A 24,838-nucleotide genomic window follows, 5' to 3' on the forward strand; every position below is an offset into this window, starting at 1 on the left:
TAAAACCAATGACTTCATTTATTGCACGGCAGACACTGAGATGAAATTATAGTGACTAATGACCTAATCGGGCTTTTCCAGAGGTTTCGAACGTTGTGGTGCTGCCCATGATTTCCAAAGTTTTGTTATTTCCTTTTTCATAGAGGTTGCAGACCTCTGAGGTTGATGAGCGAAGGTCTCGGTATGTGTACTTCCCTCTAAATAACCTCAGAGTCTTGTTTTCGGTAGACTATTGCAACTGTGGCTCTTTGGTGGAACGATTCATCCCAAACGTTGAGGCATGTTTTGTGGTGTACAGTATTACATACTTAAAAGTGAGAATATAAAGCTTTAGCAGTTCATTGGCCAATCTCCTTCATTATGGTGCATGGTGAAGATTTAACTGGGCTAATTCGCCTTTTCTGGTAACACCTTTGCCATGTGTTATTGAAAGGTCGGGATCCAGTGAGTTGTTTAATTTGGTAACACATTGACAACTTTTTAAGCCACACTATTGGTGTGCCTCTAATGAGTGCAATGGTTGTCAATCGGTCGTAGCTAACCTCACTTCACCACTCTGTGACTTTTTCCCCCAGGCTGCTCCTCTACATCAAACTCAGATTGGACAGTAGTCTAGCTAGCTGTCTGGATTTACCCGCAGAGATCTGAGACCAGTAACCACTCCTCAGAATCCACCAGAGGTTAGAACCCCACACAATGAACGGCACGGTTAGACCTCCAGCCGATATGAAAGACATCCGACAGACTTTCCGGCGTCGTGGAGTGAGACTACCATCATTCAAATTCAATTCGACCAATATTGTGGTAGGCGCCACTTGGATGCTACACTATGCCCAAATCCCAGATACTTTGTATTAATGGCTAATTAGATACTGTTAGCTTATAGCGCTGCATGCCTGTAGACCCTTAGTATTGTTTTTGACATATATGTAGTATTGTTTCCAACAATTCATTATGGACAAGTACACTAAGTGTCAGCAACTGTGTTTGTAGACGAACGTGGTCGGGACATTGTTAGAGTGAGAACCCCCCCACACTTGTTTCGAGATAAATGTAATTAACCTATGTGATATTCATCAGTCAAAGAAAAGATAAGAAAAAAACATTTCTGGAGATATTTTTCGATTACTTTGTTTTAGACTGAACACGGCGGCGTGGTAGACTGATTTAGCTGCATTTCAATGGATAGACTGAGTGCATTTTGCTGTTAGTGATGAGGAGTCTGCTGCTGCTTTTTTGCAGATTTTCGCCTGTTGAGTTGCTTTTAGACACACACATACACACCATACCCCCCCCCCCCACACACACACACACACACACCTTGATAGTTCCACAGCACTCAGAATACTGCTTCCAATTAATTTCTACGATGTAGTGATCCGTGAAATGGTGCCAAGTCGTTCTCTTCTCCTCAGCGTGATGTAAGCTGCAATTGCCATTCAGCACTTCAAATTTACCCTTGGCCACCTCTTAATACCTAGCGTCCTGCCACATACCCCAGCTGAGCCGAAAACAGCCTTACCACAGCCAATAACTCGATATATGCACTGTGTTTGTGTGCGTGCGTTGAAGTTGAGAGAGAATTTTGCTGCCAGGTGTGTGTGTGTGTGTTGTGGTGCATGTGTGTGACTCTAAGCTCCTGGTTTAGTTCAAAGTAAATGCTGTATTGAGAAGCATAATCCTCTCTAGGGGGATTGAGTAACTCTCACTCTACAACTAGTGGAAAACTTTGTTAACGGTCATCTCCAGGGAAAAAGGAGAAAACTGCAAATGTTCTTTAGTGAATCTCACCTATCGCTGTATTACTATCTCAGAGATAAGGGATTAAGGATGAGGAGAGATACTTGGAGGTGCAGGTTGAATAAATACGGACTTGCAATCACCAGGTTTTTTCACCACAGTATCAAGCAGGCTTTCTAGGCCCAGCTAATATCAAGAAATGTCAGAAGCAACTCATCCTGCATCCCAAACTATGATGCTAAATCTACATAATTAATATCCCCAACACGAAGTAATAAGTTAGTAAATATAACAATCTAACAAAAAAGTGCAGCATGGTAGGGTGATCAGAGTGAGAATGGGTAAATTTGGGACAACGGGTGCGCGGGCGGTGTTTGGGGTTCGGGGTAACATGGTTTCAAAAGTCTGCACCAAAATGATTTTATTATCATTATTTTTTCAGAATGCAAAACGCTTGTTGCATCATTTGAACTGCAGTAGGCCTAATCCAGGGGAATTTCCCTAACCATCCCAATCCAGGATTCAGGGTTTGGAACTGTCCTGAATTTTTGGGGGTGTCCATTTTTTATAGTCACCATACAGTGCTACCCAAAATATTTTTTTGTGTGTAAAATGGGTATATATTTGGTATTATTATTATATAATTCCCCTTTAAAATATATTTCTGAGTTTTTGTTGAAAAGGCTCCTTGGGATAACAGTTTTACTGTTTTTTTGCAACTACTGGGCAATGTGTAAAAGATGTTTATCTCCAACACAATCTCACTCCCTTCGTCAGAAAATAGCGCTTGGTCAGGTGCCTTTGTTGTTGTTATGACGCCAAAAGTTCCTTTAGCGTCATTTAACACGCTGGTTGTCTCCTTTAGCGTCATATAACACGCTTGGTCTTCTCCTTTAGTGTATAACACGCTTGGTCGTCTCCTTTAGTGTCATGATACCGCTTGTCGTCTCCTTAGCGTCATTCACGCTTGTGTCTCTTTAGCGCATATAACACGCTTGGTTGTCTCCTTTAGCGCCATATAACACGCTTTGTTTCTCCTTTTGCGTTGTATAACACGCTTGGTGGTCTCCTTTAGCCTCATATAACGCGCTTGTTTTCTCCTTTGGCGTCATATAACACGCTTGGTCGTCTCCTTTAGCATCATATAACATGCTTGGTTCCTCCTTTAGCGTCCATATACACCGTTGGTTGTCTCCTTTAGCGTCTATAACACGCTTGGTCGTCTCCTTAGAGTCATATAACACGCTTGGTCGTCTCCTTTAACGTCATATAACACGCTTGTCGTCTCCTTTAGCGTTGAATACCCGATTGGTCGAGACTATTGACTATTGACGAGACTTTGGGTTTAGGAAAAGCTTGTGGGTGGGCTTACGTTCCCTGACACACGGAATAACAGGACACACCTTGGACACAAACCACGCTCTCTGGGTGAAGTCCTGTTTTTGACCTTCCGCCCCCCCGCCCAACTCCCTACGGAATTCCCTCCTACATACTACTCGCTAAACCCCGTCTAGATACATGGTAACCAATGTGCATGGATGGGCTGAGTTAGAACAACCAACCATTCTAATTTCACTCTGGAAATCTTGATTTTCTGTACATCTCCAAAAGCAACACTTTTTTTCTGAATTGTAGTATAAGTATTATAAGACTCATAGTGTTCTAGACACTAACTTATGTCAGGACATTTCCACTTTTATCCGTTAATCTAAAAATCTCTTCACAAGTTTTATTTTGTAAGAATCATCTACATATTAACTAATAGGACAGACAAAAACTGATTTCTGTGTTCTTTTGTCTCTTTCTAAGTTTTTGTAGTAATATGCAATCAAGTAAACTGAAAGTGAGTTGCAGCATGCACAGACCCAGGCTTGCTGTTTTTATGTGTGAAAAACTTTGATGTCTGTGAGATAAGACTTCAAAGGGGGAACTTGTCTTCAGCATGTGTGAGAACGGGAGAAAAATGATGCTGCACAAAACACTGAGCCAACTCCAAAAACTCAATCCGTGTGCCGAGCCTCAACGCTGCATCTGCACCCTGTATTGTTTTGCATGCAGGTTTTCGATCATTGTTAAGTGCTCTTGTGGCCTCCGGCTTTTATTTTAATCAGTTTCATTATGCAATCACTCCCTGCATGGGAAGTATGTTCCATAAAACAATCCGAAATATTACTGGCCAACCTAAGTCCCATGATTGTATATGGAACAAAATAAATCATTACACCTTACTTTATGTTGTTATCCGTTGGGGAATATTGCTGGCTCACACTCAGTGAGGAAGGTAATTTCTTCGTAAAAAGGGATGGATAATAGTAAAAATCATGAATTAAATCCTATGGCAGGATGAATAAATGCTCCACTAAAATCACCTTTTAAGACAAGTTAGTGATGTGGAGCTTAAATGTCGCCCCCGGGACCTCAGCGCACAGGAAGTGGGAACGTGAGACAGAGACATAGATGGCCTGATGGATGAAGATAATCAAGAGAGAGGAGTGTACTGAGAGACATTGTAGAGGCTGTGAGAGAAAATATGACAAAATATAGCAAGAGATAATATGGAGGAGAGAAGATGGGATGAGGAAGGAGTGAAGGAACCGATGCGGATCAATGCTGAGCTCCTGCAGCTTCTGGGAGTCTTGGCTTACTGCTTCCCTGCCTCAGTCGCAACACTGCTGGAGCAGGCCTGTGCCTCAGAACTCCTACACAGCACAGCAGCAAATGCTGTCCAGACAAGCGGTGGCTCCCTATTGTTTTTTTTTCAAGTGTGTACGTGCACCAAAAAACAAGTTAAATAACACACCTTTCTGCCAATGTTTTGTGAGTGTATTTTCGTTCGCTATCTGTAATGTATTCGATGCATCGAAAATGAATCGGATTCAATTAATGGTATTTATAGTGCCAAATCTTACTTTCACATAGAGACTACGCTCTGTATTTACTGAGACCCAGCTACTATCCCCAGTGGTGCACGAAAGACTTCCTTCGAACCGGCAGAAACCTCGGACAGACCCAGGATCTACGTGGGCCGGTTGGGACCCAAGACACTGAGACTGATCAAAGAGAAATGTTCAATGTTGGGAATTTGTTTCCAGCACCGCCATATACCGACAGCGACTGGTTATAGCGCGTTCTGGTTACCTCGGGAACTCGGATGACATCACACCCGTGTTAATGCGATCCATTTACAAGTCAGATGTCATTGTTTTCATTAGCTTAGCTCTAGGCATTTTTAGCAATGCCAGTTTTAATTATATAGAAGAAGACAGCCCTGTGTACGACTGTTTTGTGAGACAAAAACTGACAGAAGCTTAAAACTGAATTTACTACAGCTTTTACTACTGTTGATGCTCGCGCCCCTGTTGGATTTTGTACTCGGTGTACTCAAAGGTTGTCCGAGTTCCGGGCTCGGAAAGTACGACTTCCAAGGACAAATAACCGCACTGTTTAAAGGCAAGGAGAATGACAGCTTGGATTTCACCTCCGGGTAGCATACTCTAGTGCGTACTCTAGATCGCTTAAAAAAAAGCACTTCCTTGTTCTCTTGGATTGCAAAATACTACAGTGTGTTTCCAATAGCAAAGAATGACTCCAACAATTAGTGCAAAGGAGTTGGAACAAGGATACATTGTCTGTGTTTTGCTACTCAGATAGTCGCCATGTTAAGGTCTGCGCCAGAGAGTCCAAGTGGTTCAGAAAAGAACTTTTATGCCAACATGTTCCTTCATGAAATCACAGTATGCAAATTATTTCATACATTTAGCAATTGGCTACTGCTTGCATAAACCACTGATCTGATCCATGCTCTTGTGGTCCCTGGCATATTGATTGGATGTGGATGCTGATTGTTGTCGTTAAACTTGTACTTAATTATTCCATGGATGGGATAGACTGTAAAATGTATTGCGCTGTGGGGATTCAACAGTTTTCTGAACGTTATTTATTAGAGCCAGAGTATACAGCCCGAAGCCCCAGCCCCATGTTGCAGAGAAGAATGAGAGGCAGAGGCTGCAGCAGGGTAGAGATAGTGGCGTGGCGTTATTGGGGGGGGGGGGGGGGGGGGGGGGGGGGGGGGGGGGGGATTGGATGGTCCGATGAGTGAGTATTTTTTGTCACCTGATGTTTTCTCAGCTATTTTTGTTGTTGCAGATGATGCTAAGTTTTCTAAGTTGGGCTTTTATTGTGTGAAAGGCAAAGCTTTCTCGGCCAATATAGCACCCACTATTGATATACTGCTTCATTTGAATGTTTTAGCATCAAGGCGATCATTCATCCACAGGAAAGGTGACAAATCCTCTTTATTGGGACAGTTAAACCACTCTTCATAAGACTCCGCCTACCAAGAGCCTGGGACTGTCCCAGTTTCGTTTTCCTCACCACTGTCATACGTGCTGCTTGCTCTGGAGGAAATCAGAACTGTTGGGTCCTTGTAAATCATAGAGAGGTCTAGACTGCTTCTATCTGTAAATTATAGACGTGTCAGACCTGCTCTATCTGTAAATTATAGAGAGGTCTAGACCTGTCTCTATCTTAAATTATAGAGCGGTCTAGACCTGCTCTATCTGTATTATAGAGCGTCTAGACCTGCTCATCTGTAAATTATAGAGAGTCTAGACCTGCTCTATCTGTAAATATAGAGCGGTCTAGACCTGCTCTATCTGTAAATTATAGAGCGTCTAGACCTGCTCTATCTGTAAATTATAGAGTGGTCTAGACCTGCTCTACCTGCATATTTATAGGGCGGTCTAGACCTGCTCTATCGTAAATTATAGAGTGTCTAGACCTTCTCTATCTGTACTTTAGAGCGTTGTAGACCTGCTCTATATGTTATTAGAGTGTTCTAGACTGCTTATCTGTAAATTTAGACTGTCTAGACCTCTCTATCTGTAAATATAGACTGTCTAGACTCTATCTGTAAATTAGAGTGGTCTAGACCTGCTCTACCTGCATATTAGAGAGCGTCTAGACCTGCTCTATCTGTAAATTATAGAGTGGTCTAGACCTCTCTATCTGTAAAGTGTCTCGAGATAACTCCTGTTATGAATTGATATTATAAATAAAATAAAATTGAATTGAATCTTCCCTTGAACTTCATTATTTTCATGTAATAACTGTATAGGTGCTGGCACTTTGGCTTAAGTACCTTATACATTGTATTATTAATGAATATCAGTGAATGTTCATTTTAATGAGTCTTGACAACATTTAGCGATACTTGACAAAAAGCTTGGAAATCTTCAGCGGTGATTTGTTTATTTATTTGTGATTCATTTTCTTATTCACTGCTTCACTAATGCCATTATGCTTGGGCTTCTGACCAACCAACACAGAATATCTATACGACATATCACTGATTTGATGATAAAACAATGTCCATATCCTGCATTGTAAAACTGAAATAAAATGCACATTTATATTGACTCCACCATGCAAAAACACTTTAGTAATCGCTGAATACATCACTGGGAGCTTCTTTTTTGCACACGTCTCTTGATTAAGAATTCAGCCTCGGGTTAAAATCCTTTTTTTTGCAGAAACCACACTGCTTAATTGGTCACGCGTGATTTTTTTTTTTTTTTGAGGGGGGGGGAATCTGTGAAAATCCATGCTAAAACAGTAAGTAGGTGGTAATTAACATGCAAGCGGCAATGCTTTAATTAAATTGTCGTTCTATCAGGGAAAAAATGATTGACAGCAACCCTGTGATGGCTGGCGATTAATGTTCCCAGACTTCCACCTCATTATGCTTGGATGCATCCCCCCCCCCCCCCCCCCCAAAAAAAAAAAAAAAAAATCACGCTGTGACCAATTAAGCAGTGTGGTTTCTGCAAAAAAAAGGATTTTTAACCCGAGGCTGAATTCTCTAATCAAGAGACGTGTGCAAAAAAGAAGCTCCCAGTGATGTATTCAGCGATTACTAAAGTGTTTTTGCATGGTGGAGTCAAATTAAATGTGCAATTTTTATTTCAGTTTTACAATGCAGGAATAATGACATTGTTTTATCATCAAATCAGTGATATGTCTGTATAGATATTCTGTGTTGGTTGGTCAGAAGCCCAAGCATAATGGCATTATGTGAAGCTGAATAAGAAAATGAATCCAAAATAAATAAACAAATCACCGCTGAGAGATTTTCCAAGCTTTTTGTCAAGTAATCGCTAAATGTTGTCAAGACGTCATCAAATGATACATTTCACTGATATTCATTACTAATACAATGTATAATGTACTTAAGCCAAAGTGCAGCACCTATACAGTTTATTACAGTCAAAATAATGAAGTTCAAGGGAAGATTCAATTCAATTTTATTTTATTTATAATATCAATTCATAACAGGAGTTATCTCGAGACACTTTACAGATAAGCGTCTAGACCACTCTATAATGTACAGATAGAGCAGTCTAGACCGCTCAAATAGCAGGTAGAGCAGGTCTAGACCACTCTATACTTTTACAGAAAGAGGTCTAGACAGTCTATAATTAGATGAGCAGTAGACCATATAACTAGTAGAGCAGGTCTAGACCCTCTATAATCACATAGAGCAGGTCAACGACCGCTATCAGTTACAGTAGAGCAGGTCTAGACCACTCTATAATTACAGATAGAGCAGGTCTAGACCGCCCTAAATATGCAGGTAGAGCAGGTCTAGACCACTCTATAATTTACAGATAGAGCAGGTCTAGACAGCTCTATAATTTACAGGAGAGCAGGTCTAGACGCTCTATAATTTACAGATAGAGCAGGTCTAGCCCTCCTATAATTTACAGATGAGCAGGTCTAGACCGCTCTATAATACAGATAGAGCGGTCTAGACACGCTCTTATTTACAGATAGAGCAGGTCTAAGACCTCCTATAATTACAGATAGAGCAGGTCTAGACCGCTCTATAATTTACAGATAGAGCAGGTCTAGACCTCTCTATGATTTACAAGGACCCAACAGTTCTAGTATTTCCCTCCAGAGCAAGCAGCAGTATGACAGTGGTGAGGAAAACGAAACCTGGGACAGTCCCAGGCTCTTGGTAGGCGGAGTCTTAATGAAGAGTGGTTTAACTGTCCCAATAAAAGAGAGTTTTGTCACCTTTCATGTGGATGAATGATCAGCCTTGATGCTAAACATTCAAATGAAGCAGTAATATCAATAGTGCGTGCTATATTGGCCGAGAAAGCTTTGCCTTTCACAATAAAAGCCCAACTTAGAATAACTTAGCATCATCTGCAACACAACAAAATAGCTGAGAAAAGCATCAGGTGACAAAAAATACTCACTCATCACCTGGACCATCCAATCCCCCCCCCCCCCCCCCCCCCCCCCCCCCCCCCCCCCCCCCCCCCCAATAACGCCACGCCACTACATCCTACCTGCTGCAGCCTCTGCCTCTCATTCTCTCTCTGCAACATGGGGCTGGGGCTTCGGGCTGTATACTCTGGCTCTAATAAATACAGATTCAGAAAACTTTGTTAATCCCCAAGCAGCAATACATTTTACAGTCTATCCCATCCATGTAATAATTAAGTACAAGTTTAACGACAACAATCAGCATCCACATCCAAATCAATATGCCAGGGACAACAAGAGCATGGATCAGATCAGTGGTTTATGCAAGCAGTAGCCTAATTGCTAAATGTATGAAATAATTTGCATACTGATGATTTTTCATGAAGGAACATGTTGGCATAAAAGTTCTTTTCTGAACCACTTGGACTCTCTTGGCGCAGACCTTAACATGGCTGACTATCTGAGTCAGCCAAAACACAGCTAAATGTATCCTTGTTCCTAACCTCCTTTGCACTTATATTGTTGGATGTCATTCTTGCTATTGGAAACACACTGTAGCTATTTTGCAATACAAGAGAACAAGGAAGTGCTTTTTTTTAAGCGGCATCTAGAGTACGCACCTAGAGTATGCTACCCGGAGGTGAAATCCAAGCTGTCATTCTTCCTTGCCTTTAACAGTGCGTTTCATTTGTCCTTGGAAGTCGTACTTTCCGAGCCCGGAACTCGGACAACCTTTGAGTACACCGAGTACAAAATCCAACATGGCTGCCGCGAGCATCAACAGTAGTAAAAGCTGTAGTAATATTCAGTTATTAGCGCTTCTGTCATTTTTGTCTCACAAAATCAGTCGTACACACAGTGCTGTCCTTCTTCTATATTTATTAAACTGGCATTGCTAACAATGCCTAGAGCTAAGCTAATGAAAACAATGACAATCTGACTTGTAAATGGATCGCATTGAACACGGGTGTGATGTCATCCCGAGTTCCCGAGGTAACCAGAACGCGCTATAACCATGTCGCTGTCGTGTCATATGGCGGTGCTGGAAACAACTTCCCAACATTGAATCATTTCTCTTTATATCTGTATCAGTGTCTCTGGGTCCCAACCGGCCCACGTAGATCCTGGGTCTGTCCGAGGTTTCTGCCGGTTCGAAGGAAGTCTTTCGTCACCACTGGGGATAGTAGCTGGGTCTCAGTAAATTACAGAGCGTAGTCTCTATGTGAAAGTAAGATTTGACACTATAAATACCATTCAATTGAATCCGATTCATTTCTGATGCATTCGAATACATTACAGATAGCGAAACGAAAATACACTCACAAAACATTGGCAGAAAGGTGTGTTATTTAACTTGTGTTTTGGTGCACGTACACACTTGAACAAACCAAATAGGGAGCCACCGCTTGTCTGGACCAGCATATGCTGCTGCTGCTGTTGTACTGGAGTTCTGAGGCACAGTCCTGCTCCAGCAGTGTTGCGACTAGAGGCAGGAAGCAGTAAGCCAAGACTCCAGAAGCTGCAGGAGCTCATGCATTGATCAGCATCTGTTCCCTTCACTCCTTCCTCATCCCATCTTCTCTCCTCCATATGTTATCTCTTGCTATATTTATGTCATATTTTTCTCTCACAGCCTCTACCAATGTCCTCTCAGTCCACCTCCATTCTCTCTGATTATTCCTTCATCCATCAGGCCATCTATGTCTCTGTCTCACGTTCCCACTCTCCTGTGCGCTGAGGTCCCGGGGGCGACATTTAAGCTCCAACATCACTAACTGTCTTTAAAAGGTGATTTTAGTGGAGCATTTATTCATCCTGCCATTAGGATTTAATTCATGATTTTATACTATTATCCCATCCCTTTATTACGAAGAAATTACCTTCCTCACTGAGTGTGAGCCAAGCAATATTCCCCAAAGCGATAACAACATTAAAGTAAGGGTGCTAATGATTTATTTTGTTCCATATACAATACATTTGGGACTTAGGTTGGCCAGTAATATTTCGGACTTGTTTTATGGAACATACTTCCCATGCAGGGAGTTGCAGTAATTGAAACATGATTAAAATAAAAGCCGGAGGCCACAAGAGCACTTCAACTGATCGAAAACCTCTGAATGCAAAATACAATACAGGGTGCAGATGCAGTCTGAGGCTCGGCACACGGATTGAGTTTTTTGGAGTTTGGCTCATTGTTTTTGTGCAGCATCATTTTTCTCCCCGTCTCTCACACAATGCTGAAGACAAGTTCCCCCTTTGAAGCTCTTATCTCCACAGACATCAAAGGTTTTTCACACAATAAAAAACAGCAAGCCTGGGTCTGTGCAGCTGCAACTCACTTTCAGTTTTACTTGATTGCATATTACTACAAACATAACTTAGAAAGAGACAAAAGAACACAGAAATCAAGTTTTTGTCTGTCCTATTAGTTAATATGTAGATGATTCTTACAAAATAAAACTTTGTGAAAGAGATTTTTAGATTCAACGGATAAAAGTGGAAACTGTCCTGACATAAGTCTAGTGTCTAGACACACTATGAGTCTTATACTACTTATACTACAATTCAGAAAAAAAGTGTTGCTTTTGGAGATGTACAGAAAATCAAGATTTCCAGAGTGAAATTAGAATGGTTGGTTGTTCTCTACCTCAGCCCTAAGCCATGCACATTGGTTACCATGTATCTAGACGGGGTTTAGCGAGTAGTATGTAGGAGGGAATTCCTCGTAGGGAGGTTGGTCGGGGGGGCGGATAGGTCAAAAACAGGACTTTCACCCAGGAGAGCGTGGTTTGTGTCCAAGGTGTGTCCTGTTATTTCCGTGTGTCAGGGAACCGTAAGCCCACCCACAAGCTTTTCCTAAACCCAATAGTCTCGTCAATAGTCAATAGTCTCGACCAATCGTGTTATTCAACGCTAAAGGAGACGACCAAGCGTGTTATATGACGTTAAAGGAGACGACCAAGCGTGTGATAGGACTTCACTAAGGAGCGACCAAGCGTGTTATATGACGCGAAAGGAGACAACCAAGCGTGTTAATGACGCTAAAGGAGGCCAAAAGCTGTTATATGAGCTAAAGGAGACGACCAAGCGTGTTATATGACGCCAAAGGAGAAAACCAAGCGCGTTATATGATGCAAAGGAGACAACCAAGCGTGTTATACAACGCAAAAGGAGACAACAAAGCGTGTTATATGGCGCTAAAGGAGACAACCAAGCGTGTTATATGACGCTAAAAGAGACAACCAAGCGTGTTATATGACGCTAAAGGAGACGACCAAGCGTGTTATATGACACTAAAGGAGACGACCAAGCGTGTTATATGACACTAAAGGAGACGACCAAGCGTGTTATATGACGCTAAAGGAGACAACCAAGCGTGTTAAATGACGCTAAAGGAGACTTTTGGCGTCAATAACAACAACAAAGGCACCTGACCAAGCGCTCATATTTTACGAGAAGGGAGTGAGATTGTGTTGGAGATAAACATCTTTTACACATTGCCCAGTAGTTGCAAAAACAGTAAAACTGTTATCCCAAATGGAGCCTTTTCAACAAAACTCAGAAATATATTTTAAAGGGGAATATAATATAATAATAATACCAAATATATACCCATTTTACACACAAAAAAATATTTTGGGTAGCACTGCTTAGGGTGACTATAAAAAATGACACCCCCAAAAAATTCAGGACAGTTCCAAACCCTGAATCCTGGATTTGGAGACTGGTTAGGGAAATTCCCCTGGATTAGGCCTACTGCAGTTCAACGTGATGCAAACAAAGCGTTTTGCATTCCTGAATAAAAATAATGAAATAATAAATCATTTTGGTGCAGACTTTTGAAATCCATGTTACCCCCCCGGACCCCCAAACACCGCCCGCGCACCCGTCTTGTCCCAAATTTTACCCATTCTCATCTGATCACCCTACCACTGCTGCACATTTTTTGTTAGATTTTGTTATATTTACTAACTTATTACTTACGCTGTTGGTGATATTATTCATTATGTAGATTTATGCCTCATAGTTTGGGATGCAGGATGAGTTGCTTCTGACATTTCTTGATATTAGCTGGGCCTTAGAAAGCCCTGCTTGATACTGTGGTGAAAAAACCTGGTGATTGCTCAAATCCGTATTTATTCAACCTGCACCTCCAAGTATCTCTCCTCTATCCTCTAATCCCTTTATCTCTGAGATAGTAATACAGCGATAGGTGAGATTCACTAAAGAACATTTGCAGTTTTCTCCTTTTTCCCTGGAGATGATACCGTTAACAAAGTTTTCCCCTTAGTTGGTAGAGTGAGAGTTACATCAATCCCCCTAGAGAGGATTATCGCTTCCTCAATACAGCATTTACCTTTGAACTAAACCAGGAGCCTTAGAGTCACACACATGCACACACACACACACACACACACCTGGCAGCAAAATTCTCTCTCAAACTTCAACGCACGCACACAAACACCAGTCTGCATATAATCGAGTTATTGGCTGTGGTAAAGGCCTGTTTTCGGCTCAGCTGGGGGTATTGTGGCAAGGACGCTAAGGTATTAAGAGGTGGCCAAAGGGTTAATATTGAAGGCTGAATGAGGCAATCTGCAGCTTTTACATACCGCTGAGGAGAAGAGAACGACTTGGCACCATTTCACGGATCACTACATCTGTAGAAATTAAATTGGAAGCAGTATTCTGAGTGCTGTGGAATATCAAGGTGTGTGTGTGTGTGTGTGTGTGGGGGGGGGGTGTATGTGTGTGTATGTGTGTGTCTAAAAGCCAACTCAACAGGGGACAAATCTGCAAAAAAAGCAGCAAGGACTCAATCATCACTAACAGCAAAATGCACTTCAGTCTATCCATTGAAATGCAGCTAAATCAGTCTACCCACGCCGCCGTGTTCAGTCTAAAACAAAGTAATCGAAAAATATCTCCAGAAATGTTTTTTTCTTCATCTTTTCTTTGACTGATGAATATTACCAATATAGGTTAATTACATTTATCTCGAAACAAGTGTGGGGGGGTTCTCCACTCTAACAATGTCCACGTCCACGTTCGTCTACAACACAGTTGCTGACAACTTAGTTTACTTGTCCATAATGAATTGTTGGGAAATACTTACATATATGTCAAAAAACAATACTAAGGGTCTACAGGCATGCAGCGCTATAAGCTAACAGTATCTAATTAGCACTTAATACAAAGTATCTGGGATTTGGGCATAGTGTAGCATCCAAGGTGAAGCGCCTCCAACAATATTGGTCGAATTGAGATTTTGACCTGATGGTAGTCTACATCCACGACGCCGGAAAGTCTGTCGGATGTCTTTCATATCGGCTGGAGGTCTATTACCGTGGCCGTTCATTGTGTTGGAGTTCTAACCTCTGGTGGATTTCTGAGGACTGTGGTTACCTGGTCCTCAGATCTCTGCAGGGTAAATCCAGACAGCTAGCTAGACTATCTGTCCAATCTGAGTTTTGATGCGAGAGGAGCAGCCTGGGGGAAAAGTCCACAGAAGTGTTGAAGTGAGTTAGCTACCGACCGATTGACCAACCATTGCCATCATTAGAGGCACACCACTAGTGTGGCTAAAAATGTGTCAATGTGTACCAAATTACACAACTCACTGGATCCCCGACCTTTCAATAACACATGGCAAAGTTGTACCTTATGTAACAAGGCGAATTAGCCCAGTAAATCTCACCATGCACCATAATGAAGGAGATTGGCCAATGACCTGCTAAAAGCTTTTATATCTCACTTTTAAGTATGTAATACTGTACACCACAAATACATGCTCAACGTTTGGGATGAATAGTTCCATCCAAAGAGCCACAGTTGCAAATAGTCTACCGAAAACAAAGACTCTGAGGTTATTTAGAGAGGAAGTACACATACCGAGACCTCTGACTCATCAACCTCAAAGAGGTCTGCTAAACCTCTATGAAAAAGGAAATAACAAAACTTTGGAAATCATGAGGCAGCCACCCACAACGTTTCGAAACCTCTGGAAAAGCCCGATTAGGTCATTAGTTCACTATAATTTCATCTCAGTTGTCTGCCGTGCAATCAAATGACAGCTCATTGTGTTTTAGTCCTTGGTCAACTGACTTTTCTTCTTGGATTTACTGGCAGAATACAAAAAAAAAAATACAATAATAATGTATGCTCTTTATTGAAGTTTGAACTAGGAGATAAGCACCTACTGTTAAAGACAGGATTAACAGCCCAGTCTCATGGCAGTTTGTAAAATTGTGTATTGATTTGTGTACAGGTCATGTTAATGTTGTTTTTGTCAGTTGATTATGAATTTTGAAGTAATGTATTTGAATGGGAAGCCTATTTTGTGATCACAGAAAGATCACGGTAGTGAGTAGTATTGAGAAGCCAAAAATCCACACAGGGAGGTTGGTTGGGGGGGGGGGGGGGGGGTGGATGGGTCAAACAACAGAGGGCTTTCACCCCGGAGACTGGGTTAGGAACAAGCGTCAATGTGCCAGTTAAGTGGATTTGGAAGGAGTTTTTCAGGGCATGTCCAATTGACATAGCTAAGATATCTGACATCTGGGCTACCTTAGTCTGCTGGCACTGGAACCCAGATGCAGATAATCACTGGAAAATGGATTGATGATCACTGCTCAGTAGGGCTGAACAATTTTGGAAAATAATCTATTTGCATTTTTTTCCCCCGATACTGCCATGGAGATTTAACATGTGGTTATTTTGTTTGCTCTTTGTCCAATAACCAATAAATCATTGTATAGTATGAAGAACACAATATTAGCTAGGCCTGAGAGTGATAATGAAATTAGGTGATGCATGAATGTATATGAATTTATATTATGTATTTAATCCCAGTAGTATAATGAGCACTGACCAAGCCTGATGGAAACATTGATATGAAAGTCACAAACAATCTAACGTGAAAATTGCAGAAATATAAAAACAAATATGTGGCTTAACTACATTTTGCATTTAGATTATTTAATCATTATTTACTGTAATAAACATATGTAAAGATGTGGATTGCACTCTTTAAACACTGTCTATGAACTTTACTAGTCAGTCCAATAACTAAAAATATAGAACACAATACACACAACAGTGTATTTCTTTACAGTGCACACAGGCGAGCTGTCTTCCAGCCCCTCCCCCTCATGAAGTTGCATGCCGCGTGCAAAGTTGCTCTTACTCAGAGATGCTATTGTTACGTTAGTAGTAGCATGTTTCTGGTGGTTTTGCTGTGGGATTAACTGTACTAATAAAACCCACTGCTGTGAAAGCTCCCCGAATGTCATTTATCAGTGTCTGGTTCTCAGCCCTCCTAATCACTAATCAGAGCTAATCGTTGCTAACCGAGCCTTCAGTTCTGTGCCTGTGTCCGTTAACTGCATGTAACTGCATGATAAGCCCTCCGTGGCTGAAAACCCTCTCCACTGGTGCACTTATAGCCATCATAGCCACGAAGATAGAGTCGTGGGAATGCCTTGGACTGTCTTTTCCAGAACTCAAGACAGTCAACTTCATCTTCATCACATGCTACCTGGATATAGCGCATGAACTCAGGCTGGACAGATGAGCCACGATCCAAACTTTTTCCAGTAACCAGAGAAATGAAGTTGCGTTTTAGCAGGCGGTGACTCCTCCTGATCATCATCTCCACTGCTGCTTTCAGGTGCAGTCAGTTTCCCAATGCAGTAAAGTGCAAAATTGAGTCACCTTTGCCAATACGCTGTTCAGAACCTACATATCCTATGTCTATCTCGCACAACGAGCTGCAGCAAATCAGCATCCTGGTTAGCCTCATTTACATCCTCCCACAGTTTGTCATTTTCCTGGTCATCTTCGCCACTTGAAGCAGAAGGAAAAACAAGGCTAATTTGTGCTTTATGTTGAAGTTATCACATACTTCCTTACATGTGTCACTAATCCTCTCACCAGTGTGAGACCGTGTGAATCTTTCACAGCTTAATAGAACTGACTGAAGTCTTGGTTTGTTTCTGTCTAGCTCCAGGAAGTGGGTATTAACTCCTAAAAAGCCTGGCATGGTCCTGTCCGTCAAGATATCAGAGATCCACAGTAACAGACAGTGTTTTCTTATAATTTGATTTGATCTTGGCCTCTTTGACTGTCGCAAGCGCATTCAGTCGTGTTATGCTGCACCGACTTACTGGACAATATGTTTCATCTACCGCTGAAATTCTGAAGCTGGGATTGTCAATCACTACCGGTGGCAGGTTGCATGAAATCATAAGTTCATTAATTATTGATTCAGTGATGGCCTTCTGCCTTCCCTGATGGTGCACTTGCGCACCTCTTTGCTGAATAATGAATGCTGCTCAGTCCCTCTCCAATAGTACCTTTTTTTTAGCATTGGTGAATTCTGTGAACCTGAAGATGGACATGGACAATTATTTTGCATGCCACTAATACAATCTGCATAAAACTGACATATGTGGGGGGAATAGATAAAGTTATGCTAAATGTTTCTATTATGTTTGTTTTTTTCTGAAATAAAATGTGGGCACTGCAGCCAAGAGTGGATGTGGAAAATATAATTTATGCTTTAATGGAGCTAGCTTAATTTACATTAAGAACTTAAAATAGGTCTCCAACTAAGGACATCGTATAGGCCTATCTTCTGCTACTTAGCACATCCCACTAGCCCTCAGACTTGGTGAAATATTAACCTAAGTGTGTCACATTATATGGATATAACCATAAAGATACAATATCTCTGTTCCCAGCATTAGCACAACACCTTTCAATGCTTAGCTTGTTACCTGTGGCAATAAATGTTAAATGTAATGTATTTTTTGGTGAGAGTTACGCCAAAGACTTCTTAGGACTAAGATTTCACAAACACTTTCCTTTCAAAAACTTTTACTTTTAAAAAAGCTTAATGTTTTTAAGAAAATATGAAATACATTAAAGTGTTATAATTAGAGTTTAAATGCCATAAATGATCTAAACAATCAGTTAACAGGGAGTTTCTAGCCGAAAGCATGCAAAAATAGAAACGGATAGAAGGATTAGTCCTTCTATCAGTACAGCAATCATGAGTCGGGGTACAGTTTTCAAATCAATCATTTAACAACTGTGACATTCTGGCTCCTTTAAAGTCTATCACAGATACAACGTTTTCTTCTTCTCAAAAGGTTAGTGGCCTTCATCTGGTTTCTGAAGGCTGATTGGCTAGTGATGCATTGCTGGTCGTCCATTTTAGACAGGAAGTGAAATACAAACGTTAGCACCACAGAGTGATTCTATTCAGAAGTATGAAATTAAAATCTAATGCCTACAGACCCCAATATGGGAGAACATCAACAGTGACAGATGGACAGATGATGGACACTGATTGGACGCCGGGCTGAAGTTACTGGGTGACACGCTCGGAGATGGTAACAACACTCACACAAGCCAAAAGCTTCTTACAACCATTCGACATGGCCAATGAAAGGACTTCTGTCCACTTGAAAATAATCATTTGATTTTAGTCCTAGTTTAAGAGATAAACATCTCAAAGAAAAAAACTCAGGCTTAAACACTTAGAGACATAATTATTTGAGTTTGCTGCATTGCTGGGCCCATTCTGTCACTTCGTGGTGACGTGTTTACCGTATTCTCATGTCCATGCATAACGTTACGCCATGTCAAGCTATTTCCATAAGAAGAACGAAGTAACATTTTCAACTATACAAGAATGTGTTAGTGTCAGGGTGTCAGTCCTTTTAAATCAAAGTGTGAAGACGTTTTCGGAGTCTTTATTGACGACGGTAATTTCCGTAATTGAGGATCCGCGTGGATGGTGCAACCAGGCATGCCTGCTTGGTTCTATCGGGGAATGATTGTTAAGATTTACAAAGAATATGTGTAGGGCATTTCATCTCGAACTGGGATGTTTTGGGACCGATTGGTGGGATCGTTGTGGATGAAGTACACACGGCGATACACTGGTAAGACCTATGACGTTTAACCATGCATCCAGCTAAAAGAAATTTAAACAGCTCATGTTATTGTATTGTGTGAACACTTAACATCATTAAATATTGTATGTGGCGTTAATTCTCCCAAGGACTAACCCGACCCTCCTCCACAGTGCCGTGGAGATAGAGCTGGCAATGTGACACCAACTTTTTGCTAACCAACATTCATCAATGACACAAGGCGGAATTCATTGTAGAAGAGCCAGAGGTAGCAATTTCTGTGCTGACTGCTGCCAGAATATACTTAGGATGTGTTTGGGACTATGTGTCAGATTTTCTCAAGCTTTCTTGCTTTGACTCTGTTTTATCTGTTTTTTTCTCTCTAACTGCACATATTACCCACAGCAGAATACAATAGCAGATTTTTTCTAAGGTTTGCCTGGCCTGGATCTCAAAGTATCCAGGGGTGGATTTTAATTCAAAGAGACCATGTCCAGTTCTCTTGTGATATAGACCTGGGACAATCTGCTTTTATCCAGATTTGATTCTTTCACGATACATGGGTGCCGATTGGATTTGTGTTGTGATTCTTTAAAACAAAAAACATGAGTTATAGAGAAAGTATATCATGAGACATTTCCAAAAACTGATTGTTTTCTAAAAAAGAATCCACATCACGTCTCAGTCAGTCAGTCTGACATGTCTTTCATTTTTAAAGAAGCACATAACATGGATTTTCTGTTTTCGTTCTGTTTGGCTGGAAACAGATTTGACGTTATTCAATCAAATCACGATGCATACGATTGTCAATTGTTGTTTTTTTTCATCCCTACTGTGAGACAAATACGGTATATGCTGTCGACACAGTGACAAAATGGATGCCCACCAAACAAACCACTCAATCCAACTTGTCACATGTACCATAATAACTCTCCTTTTTGTCCCAGCATAATGCATGAAAATCATCCAAACTGTGACATGAGTGCAACTCTATTGACACTGAGTCTGTGTCAAAGCTGTTTTTGTCCCCCCCATTGAAGAGTGAAATGAAAGGAAATTGCTTCCTGTTTTGAAAAAGACAAAATTCCCAATGATTCTCTTCATTTCATTATAAAGGCTTCATTTATTGCAGAATAGCATGTAAATATGGAGAGATTGGATCAGACAAGCACACAGCTGCGGTAACAAGTGTTGCTTAAAATTGTTGCTTCCCCCTTTCGAAACGCCGCTGCACCCAATCACCGTCTCTTCTCAACGCAAGCTGGGACACAGCATCAGCTGGGAGTCAGCTGACGAACACTCGCACCGTGCGTTTCCATGGGATCTCAGTGTCATTGCAGGGTCGCGGAGAGTGCTTTTTAAAAGGCTTGAAACTTAGAACCTACCTTTTTAGACAAACTTATTTATTCCTTTTCTGTATCTGCCTGCTTATGGTCTATTTTTTGTATATGTTGTTTTACTAGGTTCCATAATTTCCTGTTACTTGGTTTTGTTCTACTTATTTATAAAATGAGATTAGATGGACTTGATTAATCCCACACATCAGAACAACACAATTACATGTTAAATAGACATAGAGGCACAAATATATAAAAATGATCATAAGAAATAGAAAAATAAATAAGTACACTAACATTATAGTATTTGTTTTGTTTTGCTGTATAGTATTTGTTTTGCTGTTCTTAATTTATGAATTCCCTGTGCGGCGCCCTTAAGTGCCAAGAAAGGCGCCTTTAAATTAAATGTATTATTATTATTATTATAAACACCTGTTAAATAGACGTAGAAAAATATATACAAAAAGTATGATAAGAAGAAGAGAATGAGTTCACTATGACCACCCTTACTATAAACAAACAGGTAACATATATATATATATATATATATATATATATATATATATATATATATTTTGTGTGTGTGTGTGTGTGCACAGATATACAGATGCAAATATATGTTAATAGCAAAATATTGAATGAATAAATATGCATAGTGTAGAGTATTGTCAAGTGATGGCTCATGAATAACATATATTATATATATATGATCTATTATATATATATATATATATATATATATATATATATATATATACAAATATAGTATATATATATAGCTATATAACAATCTAGAGTTTATGTACAAATAAGCCACTGTTTGGAACTTTTTATATTTTATTCATATATTAAAGTGTCATTCCTCTGGTGTATGATGGCATTTCCTCAACTCGGATCCTGTTTAAAATGAATTCATTTTTATTGATTTAAGGGAGGGTGAATGGGGATGGGGGGTAGGGATATTTGTGTTTTGTGTGTATATGTGTCGGTTGTCTGTCTGCCTGTGTGTTTGTGTGTCTTTGTGCTTCATTTACATGTATGAAAAGTGCAATATATATAAAGTCTGATTGAGGAGTTTTCTCTACTGAATTTTTTGAACTGCTAATTATGAACGTCATTTTAGACCTCAGCAAGGTCTTTCTGCATGCCACATGATGTCCATCACTGATGACTTTTTGGGAAAGTCATCACGGAAAATATTGCATGACATTTCCTCCCAATAAGTGATTTATCGCATGACTGCACACTCATAATGAGTCTACCTTTGTGGTTAGCATGAGCTCAACGCACCATGCAGTGCAGCAGCTCCAGCAACAGCCGTGGCTGAGCTCAGTGGCTTTTCAGATTACTGTTACCCTCTGTCATTAAAGAAGCCCCTTCCCGATCACAGGAGGCTTGTATCACGTGGACGCGCCGACAGTTTCGGTAATTACTTTGAATTCCTCATGGGGGCGACAGAAACTACGCACTGTTAGCTGTAATACAAACCCAGCACATCAGCTATGTTTCCCTGCTGTCAGTTCAGCATAATAGACATACTGTACTATAATTTATTATTTCATTTATAGTTTATTTAACCAGGTTGGCCCATTGAGAACAAATTCTCATTTGCAAAGGTGACCTGACCAAGACAAAGCAGAAACATGCAAGACAACATACATGCACATCGTGGGTGGGGTTATAAAATGTTCATTTCAGTGGCCCACATGACAAGGACGGGACATGAACCCCGGTCTCCTGGGTGAAAGTCCAGTCTTGATTGCCCCCCCCCCCAACCAATCTTCATCTTGAAATGCCGCAACGCTGCTGCTCTGTCTGGTGCGTTCCATACAAACGCTGAAGGGTGATTCTATTCTGAAGTATGAAATTTAAAATCTGCTGCACACAATTAATAATTTATACTTGTAATGATCCCCGGTGGGGAAATTACAATGTACACTCTGTTAGTAATTACTACACACTGGCACAGGACGTATACATGCACAAATGGAGTTGGGGGGGTACGGTGCCTTGCTCAAGGGCACCTGGCAGTGCCCAGGAGGTAAAATAAAACTTCTCCAGCTGGAGTACGGGGACTTGAACCAATAACCCCTCCGGTTCCCAACCCAACTCCCTACAGACTGAACTTCTGCCACCCCAATATGTGAGAACATCAACAGTGACCGAGGGGCAGATGATGGCCACTGGCTGAAAATGACTGGGTGACAAGCTCGGAGATGGTACCAACACTTACACAAACCAAAAGCCTCTCACAACCATTTGACAATTCAACATGGTCAATTAAAGGACCACTGTCTCTTTTTTTGTCCAAGCTCATAGTTTAAGAGATCAACATCTCAAAGAAAAACACTCCGAGACGTAACTATTTGCAATGTTTGGTGCATTGCTGGGCCAATTCTGTGGTATACACAATACATGGTGTTTATGTAATTCTTATGATTTTTGCGTGAGTATCTGACGCTGGGAGCCACTGACCAAGCGTGCCTATTTTACCAGTTGGCGGTGAGAATGGGTTGACCTTCCACATGACATGTACATTAATACTTTACCACTCTATTGGTCAGTTTCCATTCACTAATTTTAATTTTTTTTTCTCTTCTATTGCAGTAGTACCATCAATTAAATTCAGCTATACAGTAATTTCAAACATTAGCATAAAGTGCTTTTATTACATTGCCTGAAACTAAACAACACTAGAAGTGGAAAAATGGAAGCATTGGCATTAATTATTGAATGAGAAGCAGATATAACTCTATTGTCACGCTGTCTTACTGTATGCACAACTACAATTGTTCAGGGGTCCTGTAAGTGCTAATACAACATTTCCGTTTGCGTTGGGTCTCCTCTTCCTGTTTTAGAGAACACAATTCCTCTTTTATTAAAACAATAAATCGAAAAGGAAAACACGTTAAATACTTAATTTTGTAATTAGTCATAATAACTGCCTTTGTGAAAGTGCTTCAGTGCTATTAGCTGATTGCACCAAAAAAAGGCCTAAAACTGCGGGATATTGTGTTTCTGCCTCTGTGGTGTCAAATACATGTAAAATATATTTATGAGGACATTTTTCTAACACACACACACACAGACACACACACACACACACACACACACACACACACACTATTGTTCCCTCATTCTTTCCAAGTCTCTCTTCCTAAATGGGCTCCTGAGCAATTAAGTAGATGGCTGTCTCCGGAGCATACACCCATTTGTTATCATCCTCCTTTTCTCCCCATTACTTCATCCAGATCACACACACACACACACACACACACACACACACACACACACACACACTTACACACTCATCAGCCTGCTGTGTGTGAGAGGGATGAAATGACTTGTTCGGGAGGGTTGGGGTGGGGCCAAAGGGGACACACAGATTTTCTGACCGTCATGTCAAAAAAACAGAAACTTCAGCTCTGTGGCGGGACCCAGCAGCACGCTCAATGCTTCGCTTTTCGTTTTCCTACAATAACTCCCTTTTGGCAAGGTTCTCCATATTTATTTTCTTTTTTTGCAGAATGACAAAAACAAATGATAGCCTTGTTAGAAACAATCTGTATACAGGTCTTTAAAAGTAACGTCTTCTTCTTTGTGAGCCTATTCTTGTCATTAGTAAGACACCCCTGTCCTCTGATCTGCTTCCATGTTTGCTTGGGGTTAACACAGTTAATTCAAACACAACCATTAACAACACGTTTCTTCAAACTCAGGCTAGCGTTTGCCCCAATCCGTCACCAATGCTTTCATAATCTCAGGCTGCAAATAGAACACTTCCTCCATGTTTACCTGTTGTCTTAATAAAATGCACGAACAATCAAACAGAGCTATGGTGTTCTTACGGCTCCGCTGCTCTCAGAGCAAACACAGTTCCTCTCCTCTGTTTGCATTTTCAATTGCTTCTGCTTTGCAATTTTCTTTTTCTTCTATTTTTACTAAACTAGTGTCAATTCAATTTTACACTTCCATCATAGATGTTTAGCCTTTCAGCCAATCCAAGGGCATAATTATCCTCTCACCCAGCAGGCTTTAATGTGAACCATCTTGGCTGAGATTCTCAGTAGAGGCCCTCAGAACTTTTGACAGACAGTATTTCTGTTATGACATGATTGTACTTGTGTCTCAACAGGTAACAGTAGGGTAAAGAAAACATCTGTGTCCCAACAGGTAACAGTACGGTAAAGAAAACATCTGTGTCCCAACAGGTAACAGAAAACTACCCACAGGTAACATCTGTGTCCCAACGGGTAACAGTAAGGACAACATATGTGTCCCAACAGGTAACAGTACAGTAAATACAACATCTGTGTCCCAACAGGTAACATTAAGGACAACATCTGTGTCCAAACAGGTAACAGAAAACTACGAACAGGTAACAGTATGGTACGGACAACATCTTTTTACCAACAGGGAACAGTAAGGACAACATATTTGTCCCAACAGGTAACAATAAGGACAACATCTGTGTCCCAACGGGTAACAGTATGGTACGGACAACATCTGTGTCCCAACAGGTAACAGTAAGCTACGGACAAAATCTGTGTCCCAACAGGTAACAGT

General features: G+C 40.8%; 1 long non-coding RNA gene across 1 annotated transcript; it reads right to left on the reverse strand.

Moving 5' to 3' along the window:
* Positions 1-3,353: 3,353 nt before the first annotated feature.
* Positions 3,354-16,695, reverse strand: LOC116698101 (uncharacterized). Its single transcript, XR_004334117.1, has 3 exons — positions 16,603-16,695; positions 3,765-3,771; positions 3,354-3,364 (listed from the first exon to the last, which is right to left on the reverse strand). It is a non-coding gene; the product is annotated as an uncharacterized LOC116698101 (long non-coding RNA).
* Positions 16,696-24,838: the final 8,143 nt, after the last annotated feature.

The sequence above is a fragment of the Etheostoma spectabile genome, chromosome 11 (genome assembly GCF_008692095.1).
Source record: "Etheostoma spectabile isolate EspeVRDwgs_2016 chromosome 11, UIUC_Espe_1.0, whole genome shotgun sequence".
Lineage (NCBI taxonomy): Eukaryota > Metazoa > Chordata > Actinopteri > Perciformes > Percidae > Etheostoma > Etheostoma spectabile.